Source organism: Macaca thibetana, chromosome 6 (assembly GCF_024542745.1).
Source record: "Macaca thibetana thibetana isolate TM-01 chromosome 6, ASM2454274v1, whole genome shotgun sequence".
Classification (NCBI taxonomy): Eukaryota; Metazoa; Chordata; class Mammalia; order Primates; family Cercopithecidae; genus Macaca; species Macaca thibetana.
This window is the reverse complement of record NC_065583.1, coordinates 144,343,422-144,370,963: the sequence shown is the minus strand read 5'-3', so window position 1 is coordinate 144,370,963 and position 27,542 is coordinate 144,343,422. Positions and strand designations below refer to the sequence as shown.

The 27,542-nt window shown below is 44.1% G+C and overlaps 1 protein-coding gene and 1 pseudogene across 3 annotated transcripts in view; both read right to left on the bottom strand.

Annotated features, from left to right (window-relative positions):
- NIM1K (NIM1 serine/threonine protein kinase) overlaps positions 1–26,685 on the bottom strand; it is a 93,588-nt gene extending 66,903 nt beyond the window's left edge. For both annotated transcript variants that reach the window (XM_050793463.1, XM_050793466.1), the window contains exon 1: positions 26,469–26,685. The gene's annotated coding sequence lies outside the window, so the exon portion shown is untranslated. The remainder of the gene's footprint in view (positions 1–26,468) is intronic.
- On the bottom strand, positions 5,950–13,518 carry LOC126956479 (spermine synthase-like; annotated as a pseudogene). The gene has a single exon (XR_007726392.1). The product of XR_007726392.1 is annotated as a spermine synthase-like (transcript).
- Positions 26,686–27,542: the final 857 nt, after the last annotated feature.

Here is a 27,542-nt window from a genome sequence, read left to right as displayed (position 1 = left end):
AAGACTCTGTCTCAAAAAAAAAAAAAAAAAAAAAAAAAAAGAGATATCCACATGCAAAAGAGTAAATTTAGACCTTTACCTTAGACCATAAACAAAATTTAATTCAAGATGCATCAAAGACCTAAGTGTAAGAGCTAAAAATATAAAACTCTTAGATGAAAACACAGGCATAAATCTTCACAGCCTTGGATTAGGCAATTATTTCTTAGACGTGAAACCAAAAATATAAGCAATAAAAGAAAAAACACATAAACTGGGCATTATCAAAATTTAAAAATCGTATGTATCAAAGAACACAATTGGCTGGGCACGTTGGCTCACGCCTGTAATCCCAACACTTTGGGAGGCCGAAGCAGGCAGATCACAAGGTCAGGAGTTCAAGACCAGCCTGGCCAACATAGTGAAACCCCATCTCTATTAAAAATACAAAAATTAGCCAGGTGTGGTGGCATGCACCTGTAGTCCCAGCTACTCGGGCGGCTGAGGCAGGAGAATCGCTTGAACCCAGGCGGCGGAGGTTGCAGTGAGCCAAGACCACGCCATTGCACTCCAGCCTGGGCAACGGAGACAGACTCCATCTCAAAAAAAAATAAATAAATAAAAATAAAAAATAAGAAAAAGACACAATCAAGAAAGTGTAAAGATAATTCACAGAACAGGAAACGTTTTTGCAAATTGTGTGTCTAATAAGGAACTTGTATCTGTATATGGAATCTGTAAGTAACACAACTCAATAATTGTTTTAATATCACCTGATATCATTTGGATATTTGTCCCCTCCAAATCTCATGTTGAAATTTGATCCCTGGGCCAGGTATGGTGGCTCACACCTGCAATCCCAGCACTTTGGGAGGCTGAGGTGGGAGGATCACTTGAGCCCAGGAGTTTGAGACCAGCCTGTGCATCATAGTGAGACACTGTCTCTACAAATAAAATTGTTAGAATTAGACAGTGTGGTGGTTCATGCCTTGTATTAGTCCATTCTCATGCTGCTAATGAAGACATACCTGAGACTGGGTAATTTATAAAGGAAAGAGGTTTAATAACTCATGGTTCCGCAGGGCTGGGGAGGCCTCAGGAAACTTACAATCATGACAGAAGGGGAATCGAACATGTCCTCCTTCACATGATAGCAGCAAGGAAGAAGTGCTGAGCAAAAGTGGGAAAAGTCCCCTATAAAACCATCAGATCTCATGAGAACTCACTCACTATCCTAAGAACGGATGGGGGAAACTGCCCCCATGATTCAATTATCTCCACCTGGCCTCTCTCATGACACATGGGGATTATGGGAACTACAATTCAAGATGAGGTTTGGGTGGGGACACAGCCAAACCATATCATTCCTGTAGTCTCAGCTCATAGGGGGTGGAGTGGAGGCACTGAGGTGGCAGGATCTCTTGAGTTGAGAAGTTGAGGCTGCAGTGAATGTGACTGTACCACTGCACTGGGGCCTGGGAGACAGAATGAGACTCTGTCACAAAAAAAAAAAAAAAAAAGAAGAACAAGAAAAATTTGATCTTCAATTTTGAAGGAGGTGGGGCCTAATGGGAGATATTTGGGTCCTGGGGAAGGATCCCTCATGAATTGCTTCATGTTGTCCCGTGTTAGTGAGTGAGTTTGCTCTATTAGTTCACGGATTGCTGGTTGTTTTAAAGAGCATGGCACCTCCTCCTCTCTCTTTCGCTCCCTCTCTCGCCATGTGCCACACTGGCTCCTCTTGCCTTCCACCATGAATGCAAACTTCCTGAGGACTCATCAAAAGCTAAGCAGATGATGGTACCATGCTTCTTGTACAGCTGGCAGAATTGTGAGCAAAATAGGTGTCTTTATAAATTATTCAGTCTCAGGTATTCCTTTATAGCAATGCAAAACATACTAACATATAACCCAATTAAAAATAGACAGAGGAGGCTGGGCACGGTGGCTCACGCCTGTAATCCCAGCACTTTGGGAGGCCAAGGCAGGCCGATCACTTGAGGTCAGAAGTTCAGGACCAGTTTGGCCAACATGGTGAAACCCTATCTCTACTAAAAATACAAAAATTAGCCGGGCATGGCGGTGGGTGCCTATAATCCCAGCTACTCAGGAGGCTGAGGCAGGAGAATCACTTGAACCCAGGAGCCAGAGGTTGCAGTGAGCTCAGATCGAGCCACTGCACTCCAGCCTGGGCGACAGAGCGAGACTCAGTCTCAAAAAAGAAATAGAGGCCTGGGCACGGTGGCTCATGCCTGTAATCCCAGCACTTTGGGAGGCCGAGGTGGGTGGATCACCTGAGGTCAGGAGTTTGAGACCAGCCTGGCCAAAATGGTGACATGCTGTATCCACTAAAAATACAAAAATTAGCCAGGCGTGGTGGCACACAACTGTAATCCCAGGTACTCGGGAGACTGAGGCAGGAGAATTTCTTGAACTCGGGCAGAGCTTGCAGTGAGCCAAGATAGTGCCACTGCACTCCAACCTGGGCGACGGAGCAAAACTCCATCTCAAAAAAAAAAAAAAAAAAAAAGACAGAAGATCTGAATAGACATTTCTCTTAAGAAAATAAACAAATGACCAATAAGCACATTAAAGGATGTTCAACATCATTATCCATCAGGTAATGCAAAACCACAGTCAGATACTACTTCATACCTGCTAGAATGGCTAGAATAAAAAAGATAATTAATAACAAGTGTTGGCAAGGGTGTAGAGAAACTGAAACCCTAATATGCTGCTGGTTGGAATGTAATACAGTGCAGGACTTTTTTTTTTTTTTTGCATGTCCACACAAAAACTTGTACATGAGTGCTCATAGCAGCTTTACTTATAGTAGCCAAAAAGTGGAAACAATCCAATATTCATCAACTGATGAATGGATAAATACATGTAATATATCCATACAATGGAATACTATTCAGTAATAAACAGAAATGAAGTACTGATACATGCTACAACATAAATGACTCTTGAAAACATTACATTAAGTGAAAGAAACCAGTCACAAAGGACCACATTATATGATTCCATTTACATAAAATGTTCTGAAGAGGCAAATCTATACAGACAAAGTAGATTCATGGTTGACTGGAGTATGAGGGGAGAGATTGGTAAAGCTGGCTAAGCAAAGCAAGGTTTCTTTTTAGGGTAATGAAAATGTTCCAAAATTGATTGTGGTGGTGTATGCACAACTCTCTGAATATGCAAAACCATTGAGTTGTATCCTTTAAATGAGTGAATTGTATGGTATCTGAATTATATCTCAATAAAGCTGTTAAAATAACCAAAGGAATTAAAATGTCAAACTAGAAAATAGTCACTTCATGCAAACCATCCAGCCAGCTGCCCCCAAAATCCTTTTCCTACCTTGACCACATTTTCGGATTAAATATAACTTTCGGATTCCAGACCATTTATGTTCTCTTTCTGTCATTCCCATCTCTGCCCACATTTTCCAGCCAGCTTACATTCTCAACAGCTATCTCCATTTTCATACTTTTATTTAGATCCTGCCCACTGGTCTTTGCTTAAACTGTCCAAAATATAAAGACTTATACAATCAGGGAAGGCAAGAAATTGAAGACACCTCAGTGCTTCTCTCCTCCTACCTCCTTGCTTTATGAATTAGGAGACTAAGGACAAAAAGGTTCCATGACTTGTCCGCAGTAACCAAAACACTTCTTGCTCACCTCTTCCAAAAAGGGGCAGCCCTTTTGTGTTCATGCTCATCGCATCTGATTTCTCTCCTGATACAGCTTTTCTTTCCTCGATTATCATGAATCACTGTTCAAAATTCATAGGGGGCTCACTGAGTACCAGCCCTGAGCAAACACAGAGTCAGACTCACCAGTTTCCATTTCCCCAACTCACTTCACAGAAAACCATGCCTGGGGTCTTCAGAAAAAGCCTTATTTAGTCCATACAAAACAATACTACATTTTAAAATGCTACTCAGGAAATAAAATGACAATAAAGGGTATTTACATTTCTTATTGGTATATACCTATATGTACACCAAGATCAAAAGAATAAGTAGGTTTTTTCAAATCAAATAAATATTCATCATGATGGGAAACAGAAAAGCCTCTGGGGAGTGCCTGCCTCTCCAGTGATATATTTCCTGGGGAGCCAGGAAAACCATAAATTATGTAGGTATCTGCAGTCATTACATGAAGAGAAAATACGTCAAATCCAAACTGGCCCTATATCTGAAGGGAACGTAGTAAGTAATAACATAAATCCACTGAAGAACAAGAATCGTGAAGTCAAAGCTCATGCAGGTCTACTTGGCTTGGGAAAGCAAAGTAAACTGCTTGTTAAAAGGAAAAGATGGGGCCAGGCACGGTGGCTTATGCCTGTAATCCCAGCACTTTGGGAGGACCAAGTGGGCAGATCACTTGAGGTCAGGGATTAGGGACTAGCCAGGCCAACATGGCAAAACACTGTCTCTACTAAACATACAAAAATTAGCTGGACATGGTGGCTCACGCCTGTAATCCCTGCTACTCAGGAGGATGAGGTAGGAGAATCACCGGAGCCCAGGAGGCAGGGGTTGCAGTGAGCTGAGATTACGCCACTACACTCCAGCCTGGGCAACAGAGCCAGATTCCATCTTGAAAAAAGAAAAATGGACGGGCCTTTTGCTGGCTGAGCCTTTACTACTCCAAGAACTGCTGGGCTCAGGAGGCATCTGCACAGAAGACCTTCATCCTTCATGAGTGATGAAGAGAAAGGCAAATGAAATTAGGCACACTTCCCTCCCCAGAGTGGGAACTGATGTGCAGCTGATTGAAGAAGTGATTACACAATGTTGGAGAGGCATTTAAGTGTTGCTCACCAGGGAGCCAGAGGGCTTTGGGAGCCAGTTCTGAGAATTACACACTGTTCCATAGTACTTGCTAACTGACCCGGTATTTCTGGCTGAAAACATTTCCCCAAGGAGGTAAGTGAAAGCAGATAATGAAGACCTGTCAAATCACAGGGCAGCTCATGAGCAAAGCTTGAGCTCTAGAGACTGGACATTATTTAAATGCAGAAAACCACAAAAAGATCACAGCCTAAACATAAAAATATTTAGAAGTATGCATGGAGAAGGTTTCTGATTCTCAGTTCACACCTACCCCCACCTCTGTACAACTTTAGCTTGAAATTTAAGAATTATTTGTAAGTGTGAAGATAAGGAGGGTGTAAGTTAAATAACCATGAAGTCCACAAAATAGGCACATTTCTGAGAGTTTCATGATAGTCACTATTCATGTAATTGGACGTCTAGTCATAGATAAGGAAAGATATTCGCAAAGTTCAAGAAAAGTTCTGCACAAATGAAGGCCCAGTTGTTGCCAGGAAGGAGGGAAATGAAATTGGGGTAGAAGTGGAGAATTCAAGTTTTTTCAAAGTTTACAATGTATACTTCTGGGTGTGTTTTTATTGTTGATGATGATATTGTTTTGCCTACTTATAATTACAACAGAGATTTTCTTGGTTTAAGGGCTAAAAATATGCATATATCTCTACTGTGATCTGGGAATGTGGCCTGTCTCTGATAACCATGTATGTCAAAGTGAGTGAATCCTCCCTGATACAGTAAACTGGCTCAGCTGCCTGGGATGGTCGAGTCCAGCATTCCAAAACTGAGATATTTTTGGCTGGGTGTGGTGGCTCATGCCTGTAATGCCAGCACTTTGAGAGGCCGAGGTGGGAGGATTGCTTAAGGCCAGGTATTCAAGACCAGCGTGGGTAAAAAGGTAAGACAAAAAAAAAAAGAAAGAAAAGAAAAGAAGGAAGGAGAGAGAGAGAGAGAAAGTAAGAAAGAGCAAGCGAGATAGGCATGGTGGCTCCCGCCTGTAATCTCAGCACTTTAGGTGGCTGAGGCAGGCAGCACTTGAGATCGGGAGTTTGAGACCAGCTTGGCCAACATGGTGAAACCCATCTCTTCTAAAAATAAAAAATTGGCCGGGGCAGTGGCTCATGCCTGTAATCCCAGCACTTTTGGAGGCCGAGGTGGGCAACTCACCTGAGGTCAGGGGTTCAAGACCAGCCTGGCCAACCCAGTCTCTACTTAAAAAATACAAAAATAAGCCGGGCGTGGTGGCAGGCACCTGTAATCTCAGCTACTCGGGAGGCTGAGGCAGGAGAATCACTTGAACCTGGGAAGCGGAGATTACAGTGAGCAAAGAATGTGCCACTGCACTCCAGCCTGGGTGACACAGTGAGACTCCATCTCAAAAAAAAAAAAAAAAATTAGCCAGACGTGGTGATGCATGCTGGTAATCCCAGCTACTTGGGAGGCTGAGGCATGAGAATCACTTGAACCTGGGAGGTGGAGGTTGCAGCAAGCCAACTGCACTCCAGCCTGGGTGACAATGAATGAGACTCCATCTTGAAAAGAAAAGAAAGGAAAAGAAAAGAAAGAGAAAGAAGAAAGAAAGGAAGGAAGGAAGGGAGGGAGGGAGGGGGAGAGAGAGAGAGAGAGAAAGAAAGGAAAGAGAAAGAAGGAAAGAAAGAAGAAAAAAATGGAGATTTTTTTCAAAGTTTTGAATCCAGAAACAGGATGACTTAGAAAAGATGATATCAGGCACCAAATAAGTGGATGAAATGGTGGCATAGTTACCCGTTGCCTGAGGACACCCTCTAGCAAAGGTGGATGCTTAAATATTGATGAAAAACAGTAAATGGCACATTTGGGAGCCCATACTCTGGGCCTGGGTGAACACAGAGGGGAAGCTAAAGCTATAATTGAGAGTATATCTGGGATACATTCTAAATTTGCTTTTGTTTGCTCTTGAAGTTAGGGCTTTGAGGCTGTTGAAAGGAAACAGTGCAATGAACACTGGACCCAAGTGCATGGTGAGAATATGCTTCCCAACAGAGTCTTTGGTGCTCTAGAACATTCAGGAGCAATCCCAGTGATATATGTAGTTGCTGCCTGGGGCCTTGTTCCCAGACATGTAGAGTTGGTGTCTATCAGGCTGCATCCTCTCCTTTTGTCACTGAGTCACAGTCCCAGAGTGACTAAGGGGACTGGGTTATCTTCGTACACAGGAGCCACTAAAAGGAGGAGGACTAGCAATGGGAGGAAGGAATGAGGAAGTCCTGCTGAGCCCTCCTCTCCTGAGCCCCAGGGTTGCTTCTGCAGCCTCATAACAATGGTGCTGAAACCACGGTATGTTACAGGCTGACTCTGGTCCTGAGCATTTTGAAGACTGTGGAGGGATTTATTTTTGGTCCTCACGTGAGGGTATTTAAAAATCCCTATTGGAGCCTGGACTAAGCTCAAAGGATAGAGGGCCTCTGCAACAGGAACAGATTGGGACCGTTCCTGTCTGGGAGGAGGCCTCTGCCATGTGTTGGGAAGGGTAAGGAACAGAGACCCAGAAATGATGTGCTATCTGTTGGCCAAGCAGGAAACCTAGGTGCCATCCCTGGCCTCTATGCTCCCCTCACCCAATCCTTTTGATCCTCCCACTTCCACACCACCCCAATCCTTTTACATTTCCATCCTGGGATCCCACAGTAGGTAGAGATGCACATGCTTTAAGGCACCAGCAGATGAGAGGTATCCAAGAGAAGGGGAAATAAGTCTTAAAATACTTTTATATTCAATATATATACTTCTCAATGCATCTAGGTAATCATCCTAAGAAAAATCCGAATTTTGTTTTTGTTAGTCTTACATGGTTAGCTTTGCTTGAATTTTGAGTTGCATGTGTGGTTTGATGAAGGGTGATGGACTCTAATGGTCTTAATCCCATCCTGTGCCTAGGTGGCTGAAAGAACCTTCTAGCAGGCTTCCCTACTTCCCATCTTGTCCAGCTCAATTTTATTCTCCAGGAAACCACTTGTGTGATTATTCCAAAATGTAGATTTTACTATAGTACTGCCCTGCTTAAAATCCTTCATTAAAATGCCTATAGGATAAAATTAGATTTCCACTGTATGGTCTAGAAAGCTCTTCAAGATCTAGTTCTTGGCTTTATTTCTAGCTTCATTTCTCATCTCCCCTGTTCCCACCTGCCCCCCCATATGCCCTATATTTGAGATGTCTCCAAGTACTTGAGGTCTCACAAACATCCTGTTGGGGCTTAACAGACAACATTCCAAAATATGAGACATTGACATGCTGAACTGAAGAAACTGCAAGGTCTCACTGACATTCCCCCAAGTCCCCACGGTCGTTCCCGAAGACCTTGCTGGGTATGGATCTTAGACAGACAACTTCTTTCGGAAAGCTGAAGTTCCTATCTGCCTAAGATCCAGACCCACCAAGGAGAACAACTGTTTTTTCTTCCCCCACTACAAGAGTAAGAATGTAACCACAACTGAGCAGACCAGAACCTTCCACTGTCAAAGAGACCTATTTACAAGTTAATCTCTGTTCCCTATCGGTTCATTGCCCCTTAACAGAATTCCTTTTCTCCCCCCTCCCATAATCTCTTTTGCCATGATCCAAGTCTTCTTTTTTTCCTCTTTCTTTTCTTTTCCTTTTTTTTTTTTTTTTTTTTGAGAAAGGTTCTCACTCTATCACCCAGTCCAGAGTACAGTGGCGCAATCTTGGCTCACTGAAATCTTTGCCTCCCGGGTTCAAGTGATTCTCCTGCCTCAGCCTCCTGAGTAGCTAGGATTACAGGCATCTGCCATCATGCCCTGCTAATTTTTGTATTTTTTGTAGAGATGAGGATTTCCCCATGTTAGCCAGGCTGGTCTTGAACTCCTGACCTCAAGTGATCCGCCAGCCTTGCCTCCCAAAGTACTGGGATTATAGGTGTGAGCCACCACACACAGATCCAAGTCCCCACTCTTTCTGTAACATCAAGATGTGATGGCAGATAAGCTTCTATACCTCACTGGGGGTTTGGGTCTTAATTCTGAAGCCTCCGTGTATACATGTTAAACAAATTTGCATGCCTTTTCTCCTATTAATCTGCTTCATGTCCGTGACTTCTCAGTGAACCTGCAGCGGGTGAAGGGAACTTTCCTCTTGGCTCCCCTACAATCCCATGCAGTTTCATGCTTCTGTGTCTTTGTACATGACAATACATGACATTCCCCCTGCATATGTTTTCCTCATCCCATTCCCCACTGAATCTCCAAGTCTCTGTTCCTCTGTGAAGTCTCTGACTCCCTCCAGTCCGTGGTGCCCCCAGAGTATTTTGTGCACCCCTCTGTCGATAATTGACTCTCTGTAGCATAAGTTTTTATGTTCACATCTCTCTTCACCTGAGGGCAGGGAAGATGTTTTACGCATCTCTATCTCTAAACAGTGCCTGGCACCTCATAGATACTCAATACATGTTTATGGAATGGATAAATAAATAAATAAAAACTGGTTTTACTTTGTTACTGAGCACAAAATTTGTTTTAAATTCTTGCTTTACAAGAGATTAATTTTATTCCTTTTCTTATCACAACCATCTAATGGTTGAAATTCTACCTATTATTCAAATTCAGCTTAAATTTTCCCCTCTCCTCTCCTCCCCTCTCCTCTCCTCCCTTCTCCTCCCCTCCTGGTCTCTTCTCTTTCTAATACCCCAAGCAGAATTCAGCTCTTCCTCTAGTATTTCCAACATCTTGAAATCCTGTCTGGTGTTTCAGTTACTGTGTACATACTTGTCCTCCCCACCGTAATGTGCGTTTCTGTGGGGCAGGTCCTTGATCTTACTCATTTCAAATTCTGGGCACCAGGGAAGAGTCTGTAACCACTGGCTGAATTGACTTGAATTGTTCAGATGTTTTTAAAGGTAGCATGGGGCCGGGTGTGGTGACTCATGCCTGTAATCCCAGCACTTTGGGAGGCCCAGGCGGATGGATCACTTGATGTCAAGAGTTCAAGACCAGCCTGGCTAACATGGTGAAACCTCGTCTCTACTAAAAATACAAAAATTAGATGGGCGTGGTGGCACCTATAATTCCAGCTACTCTGGAGGCTGTGGTGGGAGGATCACTTGGACCCGGGAGACGGAGGTTGCAGTGAGCTGACATCATGCCACCGCACTCCAGCCTGGGCAACAGAGCAAGACTCTGTCTCAAAAAACAAAAGAAATAAAATAAAATTAAAACAAATAAATAAAGGTAGCGTGGATACCAGAAGATACAGAAATAGATACTTCTCTCATAAACATCCTTTTTTGGTTGAAAAAAAAATCACCACAAACAAAAAAATCACCACAAACAACTGTTCTATGAAGAAAAAGAAAGGACAAAAATTTAAAAGCAAGCAAACAAAAAAAGCAAAACCCTTTCCAGTGTTTTCTCCTGAAACAAAGGCAGGTTTGTTCAATGTGCCCCTAAACCAGAGCACCTCTCTAGCTGGAAAATTTCTGAAACATTGTGGGTTTGATGAGTTGCCCCATTGCTTTTGCACAACACTCTTAGGGCTCCCAGTGAAGCATACCTCAAATGCGGGTAGACATTCCTAAGGCTATTAGTTGGATACATTACAATGTTTACAAACCAGCATTTGCTCCAGCCCGCAAACAATAAAAACAACCTGATTATGGTTTTCCCTTGGAAGGCTGCCGAGGTTAAAATGATCACATCAACAATAAAAGAGGCTTCATTTTCCCTCTGTTTTTATTTTTAGGGTATGATGTGTTAGTCGCTTCCAGCAGAATTTACTTTATTTTAAAGCATGAGACATAATTCCTGTTCTGTTTTCAAGACCTTCTTTGCACTTCTCAATTTCTCCAAGTAGTTCTGGAAATGTACACACCCACGCACTTGCCTTTGCCCAAGTTCCTGCTCCTTGCCTTCTTTATGTTTACTCTTCCCTAGGGGAGCCAAAACCAACACTAATTAGCAGTGAATTCAATCTCACCTCTAGGATACTAAACGGTCAGTGTTTACCCAGGATTCCAACCATCTCTAGTCCCTTTCCCCCAAAGATCAAAGACTTGCTGTTAAATATCCAGCCTTGAAGGAAAGTTCTGAGAGCTGCTTCAACTATAACATTTATTCCTTAAGTTTTATCTCCCCTATCATAACGTATCCTTTCATGCCCATGTGGCTTTACATACCCAGTTTTCCCTTACTGGAACACACTTGCTCTTTTCTTTTTCTTTTTCTTTTTTTTTCTTTTTTTTTTTTTTTTTTTGAGACAGAGTCTCACTCTGTCACCCAGGCTGGAATGCAGTGGCGTGATCTCAGCCCACTGCAACCTCCGCTTCCCGGTTCAAGCTATTCTCCTGCCTCAGCCCCCCAAGTAGCTGGGACTACAGGTGCCTGCCACCAGGCTCGGCTAATTTTTGTATTTTTAATAGAGACGGGGTTTCGCTATATTGCTCAGGCTGGTCTTGAACTCCTGACCTTGTGATCTGCCTGCCTCGGCCTCCCAAAGTGCTGGGATTACAGGCGTGAGCCACTGCACCCAACCACACTTGCTTTTCTCTTTTTTTCTTTTTCTTTTTTGTAATTTTAATTGAAGCAATTCTTATTCATTTTTTTAACTTTCTCTTGAAAGCACCAAATTTTAATATCTAAGTCAACTTTTGGGGAAAGAAACATCATCAAGATCTTTCCTTCAGCACAAAACAACGATGTTCATTCCTCCAAACATCTAAACTGAAGATCTACCAAAACAAAAACAAAAACAAAAGCCCACAGAGAAATAAAAAGGAACAAAAATCACATTCCGGGAAGGGTCAGTGCATTTAGCAGTCTTCGCTGTGCTGTCTAACCATCCTTCAGCCGACTTTCAAAAAAATAACACCCTAAGCTCATCAAAATACAGATTTCCCATTTGCTTTTTTAAATTAAAAATAATAATTAAAAAAAGGAAAACTTTGAGGAATTCACAATCAATTACCTGACTCATTTTGATGTCATGTACAACATATGGCAGTCAGGAAGGCCATTTGCAGCACATGTGATTTAGGGGCTATTCATCTTCAAGGTTTAGCTTTCTTTCAATGAGTGTAAAATACCCACAATTCCAAGTACGAAGGGACACAGACGATCTCCTTTGAGAATTCCACAGGACAATACAGGCGCCCCAGCTGTTCTTCATAGAGTGACAGCGCTTCTGTCAGATTGACACATTTCCCCTGTGTAAAGTACTTCCCATCCTGTTTCAATACTTTCATTGAGAGGTCAAGAATCAGTCTGGGAAACTCCCATGTGGAATCTTCTTCTGGAGACATGGAGATTGGAACAGCTGTCAAATCATTAATCACATAATAAGATTATCTCCCTTCTTTGGCGTACTTCTTCAGTACCGGAATACAGTCTTCTATTAGAACCTGATAGCAGCCTCCTTTAAGATTGTCTAAGACATCGCCACACGTTTTTCACATATACTTCTTACATCCATTGATCACTATTTGGTCAAGCTTTACCATAGTGACCATCTTTGGTTTTAGTTTGACTATTTCACACAATATGCCCCCGCGTTTGTCTCCCAGAATGAGTACATCTTTGCCAGTGTAATCTTCTTTGCCACTGCCCATGATGGCCCAGGTATACAACAAATCACTCTCTGGTAAATTAACATCCCCACTCAGGATGAGAATATTTGCAAACTGCTTCGAGTGTAGAATTTTTATATTTTGATAAGATGAATCTTCATCATATACCACCTCAATCTATGTCGTATTCAACCAGGCGCCCATCGGCAATGGGCCAATATCTGTTGATGGCTCCTCCTCCAACTATGGGTGGTAATCGCTTTATCCGCCCAGTACAGTCCTGACTCAATTCTTTCATTCTTTCTTCTACTTTGTTCAAAATACTGTTGATCTCTTCTTTGCCTTGCGCGTCACCATCGTAACTCTGAAGGTCCAGCAACACAATCCATGTAGGTAAATTCTCAAATTGGCAAAGCTGCCGTTCTTGTTTGTGCAGGTTGCTAAATAGCCATGGTCCTTCCAGGTGTGCACCAACTCCGCCATCCCCCGACTCTGGAAAATGGACTGGAGGCTTTTTAGAATGGTCTCACCACCAGCTTTGGCGCCAAGCATGAAGTCAAGCCTGCTGTGCTGCTGCCTTAGTGAGGCCTGGGGGAGTGGCCTGTTACACAGGCTAGTCTTGAACTCCTGAGCCTCCCAAAATACTGGGACTACAGGCATAGAGCCACCCCGCCCGGTGGTATTTTCTTTTCTCTACTTACCCAGAGTTAATTGCTCCATCTCAGTATTTCCACTGAACTCTGCTCACACTTTGAACTTACAGAGTATAAATTTACATTCTCATTACGTTTAGCCTTTCTAAGACTGACCTTCTGCTGCTTATTTATCTTCATATCTTCAATATTCCCTAGTATGTAGTGCTAGGATATGGTAGGCACCAAATAAATATTAGTAGTAAACAACAAGCAGGCCGGGTGTGAAGGCTTATGCCTGTAACCTCAGCACTTTGGGAGGCCGAGGCGGGCGGATCACGAGGTCAGGAGATCGAGACCCATCCTGGCTAACACAGTGAAACCCCGTCTCTACTAAAAATACAAAAAATTAGCCAGGCGTGGTGGTGGGCACCTGTAGTCCCAGCTACTCGGGAGGCTGAGGCAGGAAAATGGTGTGAACCCAGGAGGCGGACCTTGCAGTGAGCCAAGATCGCACACTGCACTCCAGCCTGGGCGACACAGCGAGACTCTGTCTCAAAAAAAAAAAAAATACAAAACAAAAACAAGCAAACAAGAAGTAAAACGTAATTTATGAAAGGTGATATACTGTAAACCACAAAGCAATAGCACCTTTTGAAGGACATTTGAAAGTAGCCATTTTTTTTAATTTGTATTTTTTGTAGAAATAGAGTCTCGCTATGTTGCCCAGGCTGGTTTGACTCCTGGGATCCAGTGTTCCCCCCTACCTTGGCCTCACAAAGTACTGAGATTATAAGCATGAGCCACCATACCCAGCTGGAAGTAGCCCTTCTTTTAGTTGGTGTTAGAGTAGTGTTACTAGCATTTTATTCAATGTAACAGGGAAAGTATACTAAAAGCTACTTTTATTAAGCACTTACCAGACATTGTGGTAACACAACCAGACATTGTGCTGCATATGCTTATGTGACTAATTTAACCATTACAACAAACTCTATAAGATAGATACTAAAATTCTCACTACCTTGATGAGATTACTAAAGAGGATGAGACATTTGTCAAAACTCAGAGAGCAGTGAGTGACAAGGCCAGTCTGGGGTCCAGTTTCACCCAATTCCACTTGCTGCCTCCCTCTGGTGTGTAGTGGAACCTAACACTATGAAACAGGCCACTGCCATGAAGTCCAGCATCAGCCTGGGATGGCAAAAGTCAGTGATAGTAGCAAGAGCAGGCAGGAGAATTAGAAAGGAAGATTCTTTGACGTGCCTTGTTTTTGTTTTTTTGTTTGTGTTTGTTTGAGACAGGGTCTCCCTCTGTCACCTAGGCTGGAGTTCAGTGGTGCAATCACAGCTCACTGCAGCCTCGACCACCCGGGCTCCAGAGATCCTCCCACCTCAGTCTCCCAAGTAGCTGGAACTACAGGCGAGCAGCACCTTACCCGGCTAAATTCTGTATATTTGATTTTGCCATGTTGCTTACGTTGATCTTAAACTCCTGGGCTTAAGCAATCCACTCGCCTTGACCTCCCAAAGTGCTGGGATTGCAGGCGTGAGTCACCACACCCAGCTGTGACCTTTTTTTTTTTTGAGATAGAGTCTCTTTCTGTTGCCCAGGTTGGACTGCAGTGGCACCATCTCTGCTCACTGCAACCTCCACCTCCTGGGTTCAATCGATTCTTGTTCCTCAGCCTCCCAAGTCGCTGGGATTATAGGGACCCACCACCACGCCCGCCTAATTTTTTGTATTTTTTAGTAGAGACGGGATTTCACCAAGTTGGCCAGGCTGGTCTTGAACGCCTGACCTTAGGTGATCCACCCGCCTCAGCCTCCCAAAGCACTGGGATTACAGGCGTGAGTCACTGCACCTGCCCTGTGCCTTGTTTTTGAATTAACCATTGGAACTATCAGGCTGGGCGTGGTGGTTCACACCTGTAATCCCAGCACTTTGAGGGGCAAAGGCGGGTGAATCACTTGAGGTTAGGAGTTCGAGACCAGCCTGGCCAATATGGTGAAACCCTGTTTCTACTAAAAATACAAAAATTAGCCAGGTGTGGTGGCATGTGCCTGTAATCCTACTCGGGAGGCTGAGGCAGGAGAATCTCTTGAACCCTCCGGGAGGCAGAGGTTGCAGTGAGCTGAGATTGAGCCACCACACTCCAGCCTGGGCCACAGAGTGAGACTCCGTCTCCAAAAAAAAAAAAAAAAGCCATTGGAACTATCAGTGATAGCAAATACACAAATTACACCACTTTTTTTTTTTTTTTTTTTTGAGATGGAGTTTCGCTCTTCTTGCCCAGGCTGGAATACAGTGTCAAGATCTCAGCTCACTGCAACCTCTGCTTTCTGGGTGCCACTGCACTCCAGCCTGGGTGACAGAGCGAGACTCCATCTCCAAAAAAAAAAAAAAAAAAGGAAAAGAAGTATAAACATGTCAGGGATTGCACTTTTTTTTTTCTTGAGAGTTTTGCTCTTGTTGCCCAGGCTGGAGTACAATGGCGTGACGTTGGCTCACTGCAACCTCCGCCTCCCCAGCTCAAGCAATTCTCCTGCCTCAGCCTCCCGAATAGCTAGGATTATAGGCGCCTGCCACCATGCCCAGCTAATTTTTGTATTTCTAGTAGAAACAGGGTTTCACCATGTTGGCCAGGCTGGTCTTGAACTCCTGACCTCAAGTGATCCGCCCACCTTAGCCTCCCAAAGTGCTGGGATTACAGGCATGAGCCACTGTGCCCAGCCAAAGGAAGGATTTTTTTATGGAAAGTTGAGACTAGCTCTGGTAATGTCACCATAGTTCAATAAAGAAACACCACAGATTAGTATACTATATGACTATTGTTAAAAGAAAAACCTTAGCCAAATTAAGTTTAGCAGAGTTTAGCTGAGCAAACAATTATTCATGAATTGGGCAGCCTCCCAAGCCAGAGTAGGCTCAGAGACTCCAGCATAGCCAAGTGGTGGAAGATTTATGGACAGAAAAACAAAAGTGATGCACAGAAAATGGAAGTGAGGTACAAAAACAGCCGGATTGGTCACAGTTCAACATTTGCCTTATTTGAACACGGTTTGACTAAGTTGGCCACCTTTCATTGGCCAAAACTCAGTGACTGGCACAAGAGTAGGCTTCAGTCCATTAACAAGTGCATTTAGGTTATAGTTCACCATGTTCAGATAAACTTTTAGGCCAAACTTAAAATATGTAGGGAGGCAGCTTTAGGCTGAACTTGATTTAACACTATAGATATCCTAAAATGTTAACAGCGGTAGCGTAAATTTAATCCTAGAGCAATAAGAATTGCTCTTCTGGGAACTGAGTGGAGCCTAGGAGGGAGGTTTCTTGTGCAGCTGCTAAGTAGTGAAAGAGTTATGGCGGGGCGGTGGGGTTGCGGGGATAGTGGGAGGTGGTTAGGAGCAAAACTAAAGGCTGCCAACAAACATTCCAGCAGAAGCAAAATAATCATCGAAAAGCTGGAGCTGAAGAGCAACCAGCAATAGACTGTGTCCAGATGATGAGTACTGTGAGGCGCCATTGAAAATCTCAGGACATGGAGCCAGCAGCAGGTAAGCTGAGCATGGCAGTGAAGCTTTCTAGGGACTACTGCTCTGCCATTTGAACCGGGTATGTTGTGAGGTTATTGAATATTGTAAAATAGCTCAAAACTCAGAATAAAACAAGTATTTTTATCCCTTGTCAGTCTTTCCTCCTTCCAACCCATCCAGCACACCTGTTTTCACACTGACTTTTCTGCAATCCTGCTTAGTAAATGGCAAAAACAAATGGCAATTTACTTAGCCGGATATGAGGCACTTCAGGGTCTTATCTCAGTTTTCCTCTGCAATCTTACTTCTTAATACTTCACTAAACCAAATTAACCTGAGGCTCCAAGCCGACTGGCTAATTCAGTTTCCCTTGATTACCCAAGCACACTAAGGGACTTTTAGGAGTCCACTGGGGAGGGACTTGTAGGATTTTTCAATCTTGCATTTTGTATTGGAATAAACAGACCCAGAGGGGTTAAGAGACTTACTAGTTAGTGGCAGGGATGAGACTAGAACCAAATTTCTTTACTTTGTCTCTTTCAGCTATATCAGCTCACCAACCAGCCTAACAGAAGGAATAAATATCTAAAACAAATATAATCCTAGTACTTTGGGAGGCCAAGGAGAAAGGATCGCTTGAGCCCAGGGGTTTGAGGCTACAGTGAATTATGCCCATGCCACTGCACTCCAGTCTGCATGACAGAGGGAGATCCTGTTTCTGAAAAATAAAAATAAAAAACATTGGGGGGATTTAAAAGTCAAGCTAAGAAAAAAAATTAATGACCATAAATGTTTTCATTTAATCTCAACTCAAAAGAAAATTTGGAAGTTGCAAATATTTTCTCTTGATAGAGGAGGATTTATTACCAAATATCTCAAGGTCACAATCTACTATAGGCTCAAGACAATAATTTAGAAAAATATTTTTCTTTTTTTTCTGAGAGGGAGTCTCGCTCTGTCACCAGGCTGGAGTGCAGTGGCGTGATCTCGGCTCACTGCAACCTCCGCCTCTCGGATTCAAGTGATTCTCCTGCCTCAGCCTCCTGAGTAGCTGGGACTACAGGTGCACACCACCATGCCCAGCTAATTTTTGTATTTTCAGTAGAGATGGGGTTTCACCATGTTGGCCAGGATGGTCTCAATCTCCTGACCTCATCATCCACCCACCTCAGCCTCACCACGCCCGGCCAGAAAAATATCTTTTCTTCTCACATGTTAAACTTTTGTAGTAGGTTTTGTAATAGTAAAAAAAAAAAAAAATTTGGCTTCACAAATATGAACGGCTGTTTTATTTTGTGTCATCAGTTCCAAGAATGCTCTTAGACCCAATCATATCTTAGCATTGTACCTCATATTACAAAGTGTTCATCATTCAAACAAAGGCAGCATGAAAACTTTGTTGTTAGTCTTCAAAGAAAAGCCCCTGGCTTGAGACGGAGTCTCGCTCTGTTGCCCAGTCTGAAGTGTAGTGGCACCATCTCGGCTCAATGCAACCTCTGCCGCCCAGGCTCAAGCACTTCTTCTGCCTCAGCCTCTGAAGTAGCTGGGATTACAGGAGCCTGCCACTGTGCCCGGCTAATTTTTGTAGTTTTTAGTAGAGACAGGGTTTCACCATCTTGGCCAGGCTGGTCTTGAACTCCTGATCTCGTGATCCACCTGCCTTGGCCTCCCAAAGTGGTGGGATTATAGGCTTAAGCCACCGTGCCCAGCCACTTTTGCATATTTTAAACTGTGTCCAACCCAGTTACTTCTCTCGCCTTGGTGTTACACCTTCCCCATATATTTCCTCTCCATCCAGACCAGCTGACCTCAACTCTTTGTCAACTCATACTCATTTCTCTCCCTTGTAAACTCAGTGTACCTCCTGCCTGTACCATACAGGCAATCACCGCATGTAAACTTGACTTGTTGTGTATCTTACGATTGTGTTCTAGCTGTCTTTTTAATAACTACTATTTAATGAGAGCCTACAATAAATAGCAAGTGCTCAATAAGAAGGGTGAACATAGAATCTGTCATTCAAACCAAGACACCTCTGAGAATAGGTGCTATTAATAATTGCACTAGGACGGCTGGGTGCAGTGGCTCAGGCCTGTATCCCAGCACTTTGGGAGGCCAAGGTGGGGAGATTACCTGATGTCGGGAGTTCAAGACCAGCCTGACCAAGAAACTTGGTCTACTAAAAATACAAAATTAGCTGTGCATGCGTGATGGCACATGCGTGTAATCCCAGCTACTCAGGAGGCTGAGGTAGGAGAACCACTTGAACCCAGGAGGCAGAGGTTGCAGTGAGCCAAGATTGCGCCATTGCACTCCAGCCTGGGCATCAAGAGCAAAACTCCATCTCGAAAAATAATAATAATAATAATCACACTAGGACAACAGGTGTAATTCAGGGTTGCACTGACAAACTGGGACATAAGGCCACCCTATCAATAAATGATAGTGTGACAGACATCACTGCAGGCTGGTTCACTTAACATCACTACTAACTCTTCTCCTTTCTTTACCTTCTGTTATAGTACTGGCGATCCCAGTTTCCCCTTCTCCCTCAATGATAGGGATAGGTCTGAGACACAGTTTCGGCCAGTAAGACGTTAGTTTGGTGTTTCTGATAATTAGTGCTTTCCTGTTGAAAGGGGATAGTTGCAGCTAGAGCAGCTTCTTTCATTTTCTTCCTATGTGGAACTTACAGAGAAGTAGTAGCCACCTAGAGACCATGAAGTGATAAATATGAGGGCAAAGGATGGACAGCAGAACAGAAAGATAGGAATAAACTAGGTCTCTGATGGCAGCTAAAACAAAGCTATTAATTGCTTATCTAGACCTCTTCTTTTGCAAGAAAAATAAACTTCTAGCTAAGCAGGAAGATTTTTTAGTTAATTGCAGCCCAAAGCATTCCTAACTTAGAAGAATAATCATTATTTCATTTCAACTACTTTATACATATATATATAGTAGTAGAGATGGCATTTCATTTATAGATATATACATTTTTCATATATATATATATACACACACACATACATTTTTTTGAGACAGAGTTTCACTCTTGTTGCCCAGGCTGGAGTGCAATGGCACAATCTCAGCTCACTGCAACCTCTGCCTCCCAGGTTCAAGTGATTCTCCTGCCTTAGCTTCCCAAATACCTGGGATTACAGCCATGTGCCACCACGCCCAGCTAATTTTGTATCTTTAGTAGAACAGGGTTCTACTCCATGTTGGTCAGGCTGGTCTCGAACTCCTGACCTCAGGTGATCCTCCCGCCTTGGCCTCCCAAAGTGCTGGGATTACAGGTGTGAGCCACCATCCGTGGCCCTTTATACATATTTTTAAAAATCTTTACAACAGCCCTAAAAGGTGCCTGCTATTATCCTCATTTTTCAGATGAAGAAACTAAACTTCAAAAGGGCTTGGTAATTTGTCCAAAGCCATATAGGCAATTAACATCCAAGTTTAATTTCAAGCCCAAGCCTGTCTGATCTCAGAGTCTGTGCCTCACACACAACAGATGAGGCTGCTTCACCTTGTCTCATGAGCAGGAGCTGTGTGTGCCACAGGCAATCTCCCCTGAACAGATGCTGCTAGAAAGTAGGAGGGTAAGAAACAGATCATGGTCTGAAAATGGTTAAAAAAGAATATGAAGTGGGCTGGAAAGGTTTGACTTTTAAGTAACCATTAGTTAATAAAGTCTGCTCTTTTTTTTTAAGTTCAAGTAATCATTGTTGAAAATAAAAGGCAATAAAAATAAAGACAGTTTTCACTATAGAAAGAGAGAAAGAGAGGAAGGAAGGAAGGAAGGAAGGAAGGAAGGAGGAAGGAAGGAAGGAAGGAAGGAAGGAAGGAAGGAAGGAAGGAAGGAAGGAAGGGGAAGGAGGAAGGAAGGAAGGAGGGAGGGAGGGAGGGAGGGAAGGAAGGAAGGAAGGAAGGAAGAAATTTTATTGGCCAGGTGCGGGTGTAGAGCAAGGCTCCTCCGTCAGAAAAGAAAAAAAAAAAAAAGGAAAGAAAAGAAATAGATCATGTTTTACCCCTACTTCCTTGCCCTCACCCCTACTCTAAGCAATGTGAGGTTGCTACCCCTCTTACTCTACTATGGAATACTCCTTCAATATCAAGATGAAGTGTTCAGTTCAACAAACATTATTTTTAAGCTCCGTCCTCCATGTTTAAGTGTACAAGTTACTCCCAGGAACAATGTAGATATAACTAAATCTACAGCCAGTGGGGCAAGGTAGATGCATAAACAGATCATCTAAATATAATGGCCAAAGGCTAAACTAGAGATAGGTGCAGACAGGGTGGGGCCCAAAAGAGAACATCTGGAAGGAGATGAGGCCTGAAGGAATTTGCAGGTATGATTAAGCAAGTACTGAAAGAGAAATGTAGGTCAGGGAAATGGTAAAATGGGAGAGGGGGTATGGAGTATGGATCATGGAAACTGAGGCAGTATAAAGGGTGCAAAAATCAGTACCTCTGTGTTCCATAGGAGCTCAAGGGCTGGTGCTGTTGATTACATCTGAGGGAGTATTTGGCTACATTTCAAATTTCCAAAAAGTTTAAAAGGCTCTTTAAAAATCTTCATGATTAAAAATGACTAAGGTATATTTTATTAGCCAAGAATAGAACTAATTTGGCCAGGCATGGTGGCTCACGCCTGTAATCCCAGCACTTTGGGAGGCCAAGGCAGAAGGATGGCTTGAGGCCAGGAGTTCAAGACTAGCCTGGGCAACATAGAGAGCCCCCCCACCCCACAACTCTACAAAAATAATAAACTTAGCTAGACATGATGGTTCATGCCTGTAGTCCCAGGTACTCTGGAGTCTGAAATGAGAGGATCACTTGTGCCCAGAAGTTCTAGGCCGCAGTGAGCTATGATTGTACCACTGCACTGTAGTCTGGGTGAGTGAGATCCTGTTTCTAAAAAAAAAATAAATAAAAATAAATAAATAAGTCAATAGATTCTGTCCAAAATTGATAAATCAAGAACCAGTGGCCAGGCATGGTGGGTCACGCTTGTAATCCCAGCACTTTGGAGGCCAAAGTGAGAGGATTGCTTGAGCCCAGGAGTTTGAGACCAGCCTAGGCAACATAGTGAGACCTTGTCTCTACCAAAAAAAAAAAAAAAAAAAAAGCTGGGCATGGCCATGGTAGCGTGCACTTACAGTGCCACCTTCTCAAGAGGTTGAGGGGGAAGGATTGCTTGAACTCAGGAATTTAAGGCTGCAGTGAGCCATGATCACACCACTGTACTCTACCCTGGGCAATGGTGTGAGACCCTGTCTCAAGAAAAACAAAAACAAAAACAAAACAAAACAACAACAACAAAAAACAGCAACATAAGCTAATTATTCGGACATAGGGAGGTAAGTGATCAAACAGCCAAGAGTTCAAAATGATTGCCTCTGGAGACTGGGACTGTGGTTTTAGTTATAAGCTTTTAATATACTCTCATAAAATTAGGTGAAAGCATTATGACGATAACAATTTTTTTTTTTTTTTTTTTGAGGCGGAGTCTCGCTCTGTCGCCCAGGCTGGAGTGCAGTGGCCGCATCTCGGCTCACTGCAAGCTCCGCCTCCCGGATTTACGCCATTCTCCTGCCTCAGCCTCCTGAGTAGCTGGGACTACAGGCGCCCGCCACCTCGCCCGGCTAGTTTTTTGTATTTTTTAGTGGAGACGGGTTTTCACTGTGTTAGCCAGGATGGTCTCGATCTCCTGACCTCGTGATCCGCCCGTCTCGGCCTCCCAAAGTGCTGGGATTACAGGCTTGAGCCACCGCGCCCGGCCTGACGATAACAATTTAAATAATTTTTTAAAGTAAAAAGAAAAATTTCCAATGCAATTATGTAATCAAATGTATCCATATATTATCCCAACTAGATAATTCCAACAAATAGAGATGCAGAAAGCTTCTTGGTGGCCTTAGAATTAGGGAGAAAAGGTCTAATGAGCAGCTAGTTCAGGAGACCTGAAAAGAAAGCTGCCTCAGCCCACACCACTTGGACGGGTGGCAGGGAGTCAGAACAAATTAAGATCTGCCACTAAGGCCTCCCAAGTCACACGATTTTGCTAAATAGGGTACTTACTGCTTTCTGGAAAACTATCAATGTTCTCTGTGGAAGATGAAGAGTGGAGTTCTTTTTAGTTTCCTCTTCTGCAATTTGGTTTTTCTTCTGTGCAACCCTCTTTACACTTGATGTTTTCGCTTTTACTTTCTTTCTATTAATCTGCTTTCTCTTTAGTTTTTTCCCCTTAACAGTTTTATTTTGCTCTCTAATCTTAAATTCTTCCCGCTATCCACACCCTGCATTTCTCTAAGTCTTGGCTAATGCTCATATTCATAATGCTCATGTCAGGCAATTTAGATTTTTGTCTCGATTTTCCAGGTGGTTAGCTGAAATCTTTTTTTTTTTTTTAATTCAGAGTCTTTCTCTGTCTCCCAGGATGGAATGCAGTGGCATAATCACAGCTCACTGCAGCCTTGAACCTCCCAGGCGCAAGCAATTCTGCTACCTCAGTCTACCCAGTAGCTGGGACTACAGGCATGCGCCACCACACCCAGCTAATTTTTACAAATTTTTTATAGAGACAGGGTCTCACCATGTTGCCCAGGTTGGTCTCGAACTCCTGGGCTCAAGCAGTCCTTCTGCCTCAGCCTCCTAAAGTATTGGGATTACAGGCCTGAGCTACGGCGCTGAGCTATCACTTGGCTTTTTTGTTTTTCTTCTCCTTGAAATGGAGTTTCACTCTTGTTGCCCAGGCTGGAGTGCAATGGCGTGATCTCGGCTCACCACAACCTCCACCTCCCGGGTTCAAGGGATTCTCCTGCCTCAGCCTCCCAAGTAGCTGGGATTACAGGCATGTGCCACCATGCAAGGCTAATTCTGTATTTTTTTTAGTAGAGACGGGGTTTCTCCATGTTGGTCAGGCTGGTCTCGAACTACCAACCTCAGGTGATCCACCTGCCTTGGCCTCCCAAAGTGCTGGGATTACAGGCATGATCACTTGGCTTTTGAACATAACTTGTCCATCTGTAAAACTGGTTAATATTCCTCAGGATGCTGCATAATAATGGCTAAGCTAACCTTGAAGTTCTTGAGAGAAAGTAATTTAAGAACTATGATGTGGTTAATTCAAGTTGTAGACTATTATCTTCATATGCAATTTGAATATTTTCTTCTTCTTCTGAAAATTAAAACTTCAATTCTAGAGACCTCTTTGTAGAATGACAATAGGAAATGTCAAAATACAGAATGAAACAAATTTTATCAACAGTTTGTCCCTTCAACAAGTGAAAGAAAATCAACCAATGAATTAAAGCTCTTTAATCCCTAGAGAAATACAGTGATCAGATTCAAAGAATGAAGTTGGATTTAATGTTATATTTTAATTTTTAAGTTTCTCAAAATGAAACTATATATGTGACTAAAAACATTAACCTACTAAGACAAAAATCTTTGCTTTTCTTTCTTAAAAAATGTATAATAAGTCTGGCATGCACCTGTAGTCCCAGTTCCTCAGGAGTCTGAGGCGGAAAGATCTCTTGAGCCCAGGAGTTTGAGACATGACTGGGCAACATGGCAAGACCCAGTCTCTAAAAGAAAAAGAAAATAAAACTGTAAGTCTGAGGGCTTCAAACTGTCCCATCACATGCTATCAATGTTAGAATTTGAAGCTCAGAAATTGTGGATGTGTAATGAGTTATGGTTCCTTAAAGAAACCAACATTTGCGGATAAAAGTATTTGAAATGGCACCACTGTTTGCCCCAAATAAAGCCTTCTCAACTAAAAACCTAGGGTTAAACCAAGAATATAAAGGGCTCTATAACCTATCTGTAGTTATTACTGGGGAATTTAGATTTCTTATAAACCTGTCTTTATTTTAAATGTACTTAGAAAAAAAGCACACACCTCAAACCAAATATCCAATCCACATTTTTTCCTAACACAGAAGGAGGCTTCTTTGAAGGTTTTTCCAGGTTTACCATTTAACAGTGGTCCAGCTAAAAATAAACCCATGAGGGTTTACTAGGCAAATTCAATGGCAAACCAAACACTAGTCCATGGGGAGTTGGATTCAGCTTTTTCCCCACTAGCCTCTCCCAGGACCCCCACCTACATTCTCCCATCTCATAATTAGAAAGCTAATTAGGCTTCCAAATGTAAATGCTAAATGGAGAGGGCGATCTGGGCTCAGGCCAGGATTCCTGGAACATCTAACACCCTGCTCTGTCCTCTGTTCCTGCAGTGAGCTGTGGGAAGAGAGCTGGGCCGCATGACTATTTGGGGCCATTTAACTTGCTGGAGGGCAGTGTTTACTCTCATTTGTCTGAGCAGAAAGCTGTGTTGCACAGACTGCAAACTCTGAAAAAATAAAATTAAAAAAAAAAAAACAACAACATGCAATGGGATTTTAGTACTTTAAGGGAAAAAGTAAGTACATTTTCATAAACTCGGTTATTACCATGGTTACACGAGGGTACAAGAGAAGGTCCTCTGGAGAACAGTTCCTGGTTCTAGCTAGACAGCCTCTCAATAGTGCAGGGCGACTTCTTCAGTAACCATGACAACCAGAATTAGAAGTGCCGTTGCAACACTAGCAGAAACCATCTTTTGAAGCGATTCTATGAATCACATTGAATACTGATGATGCAAGCTAGTGTGATACATACTTTTCAAACATTAAAAAAAATCTTATTACCATAAACAAATAATCACCTTAGATTCCAATTTGAAATCACTTTTTTGGAATCATTTTTTTTCGTCTGGTTTTGTTTGTTTCCCTTTTGGATTCCCGCGGCCTCCATTGCAAACGCGATTTGTGTACTTTCCAAACTTGTCAGAACTGCACGGGTAAGAGCTTAGAATGTGATTCATTCGCTCTTATTTTGAAACGGGATGAGGAATGGGGTGGGGGAGGGTGGGTAGACAGAGAGCCCTCTTGTCTACTCAGGAGGACGAAAACAGGGGAGGGAAGGGAAAAAGAGAGGAGAAAGGGAGAGAGGAGGAGAAAAGAAGGGGAGAGGAGAAGGAGGAGGAAAGGAGGGAGGGAGAAGAAGGAAAAGGAGGGAAGGAAAAAACGGAAAGGAAAAAAGTGCCGATAGCAGAATCTTCGCTGCCCATGTTAGGGATAAAAGCACCTTTATTGCCTTGACTTCTCCATCTGCCCAGATGTGTCAGGCACGTAGAAGCTGGTTGGATTCGATATTTTAATGACCCGGTTGCGATCTTTTCCTGGACGTATCAAGAAGTCCTGGAGCTTCTAATATTCCTGGAGGGATATCCAGGAAGAGGAAAAGAGGCTCTTCCTTACTTCGTGCGGTCTTCCAAAAGAAGCACCTTTCGCTGGGGAGCGTCGCGGCGTGGAGTGCAATGGGAGGTTTTGTTCTCCTGGGCCACAGGCGTTAGCTGTCAGTTCCCTCCACCACCAGCACCGGCCGGCGCGCGTGGGGAGGTCACGCAGGTCCTCTGCCCTTGTAACAAACTGCAGATTTGGGCTGGTGCCTTAGGGCTCTGGTCCAGCGCACCCGCTGTGTGCACTGCTAGGCGCTAAGATGCCTTCCTTGGCTCACGTGTGGACGGGCACGCAGACACCATATAGAGACATGGGTGCCCACACGCGCGCACATAGACATGGGCGCCGCACTTGACACGGGCACACACGAGCGAGCACGCCCTTGCCCTGGCTCTAATGCCCCCTCCTCTCGCGCTTGGATCGGCCTGGGCCGGTGTGGGGGGACGCCCCAGAAAGCGCCTAACCTTCTTCTGACCCCACTTCGCAGACACCCCCCGGCAGGGCTCCCTTTCTCCCTTGGGTCGCGGGGAGGAGAGGCGCCTCCTCCTCAGCCACCTAGGTTTACAGCCTATCAGAGGAAGGGTGGCGGGGTGGGGGTGCTGGCGGCGAGCCCCCCAGCCCCTCGCTTACCTTCGTGGCGAGGCCAGCTCTTGGGCTTCGCTGCACGGCCCCAGGCCAGGCGCGCGGGGTGGTTGCCGCTGGAGCAGGAGCGGTCGGTGTGTGGATGTCCCGAGGTGAGGGCGCCGCTGTCGCGCCTGAGGCTCCCGGAGCTGTCAGGGGCGGCCGACCTGACCTGCAGAGGCCCAGAGCAAACCCCGCCCTCTGGCCTAGGCCGGCTCCGCAGCGGGGACCGAGACGCCCCGCAGCGTTTCCTGAAGGACCAATCCGGAGCAGGGGACTGGCCTGGGGAAGGAGGGACAGGGGGACCGGTAGGGCACCCGGACTCTGGCCTGGACCTCGTAGGCTGGCTTCTATGGCAGCCAGGAGGGAGGGGCAAGAGGGAGGGGACGCGCGGCGCAGGGACACCCAGTGCAGTCGCTCGGGGAGGGGGGTGGTTGGGCCTGACGCAAACAGGACCCCTTCTAGAGCCTGGATGGGAGCAGCTACATGGCCGAAAGCGGGCTGACACAGCTCCCACCAACATACGCCTCGTGCCGAGCCGTTCCAGCACTTCAGCAAGGGTTTCCTTGTCCTTGGGAGACGGTGACCCAGTAATCCTCCCAACAGAAAGGGGGTTTCCAGCAAACCACTGTGACAGCTCCTCCGGGTGAGTCGGGCAGGGTTTAGGTTCTGCAGAAAGAAGTGCTAATGCCACCCTCTGCCTGGATTCCTGGCATACATCAGGTTCTCCTGGTGCCACTTTGTCAGTGGCTCCTTAATCTCCTGCTATGGAGATACTCTCGGTTGTGACCTTCAAATGCCAAAGATTGTTTTTCTAGTTTACAAACTAGAAATACTGCCACTGGATTGAATGTAGAGTTGGAAATGGGATTCGCAAAATACTAAAACATACAGGTTATAGTTACTGAAGTTTAAGCCCTTCCTTTTACAGAGAGAGAGAGAAAAAAAAAGAGTTCAGAGGGGTCAGTTAACTTAGCAAGGGTCACACAGCTGATTAATGGCAGAGCCAGGACTGGACACCCTAAGCCATAGTTCTGTGAGCATTCTTTCTACTTCCTCCTGCTCCCCATCCTGTATTGATTG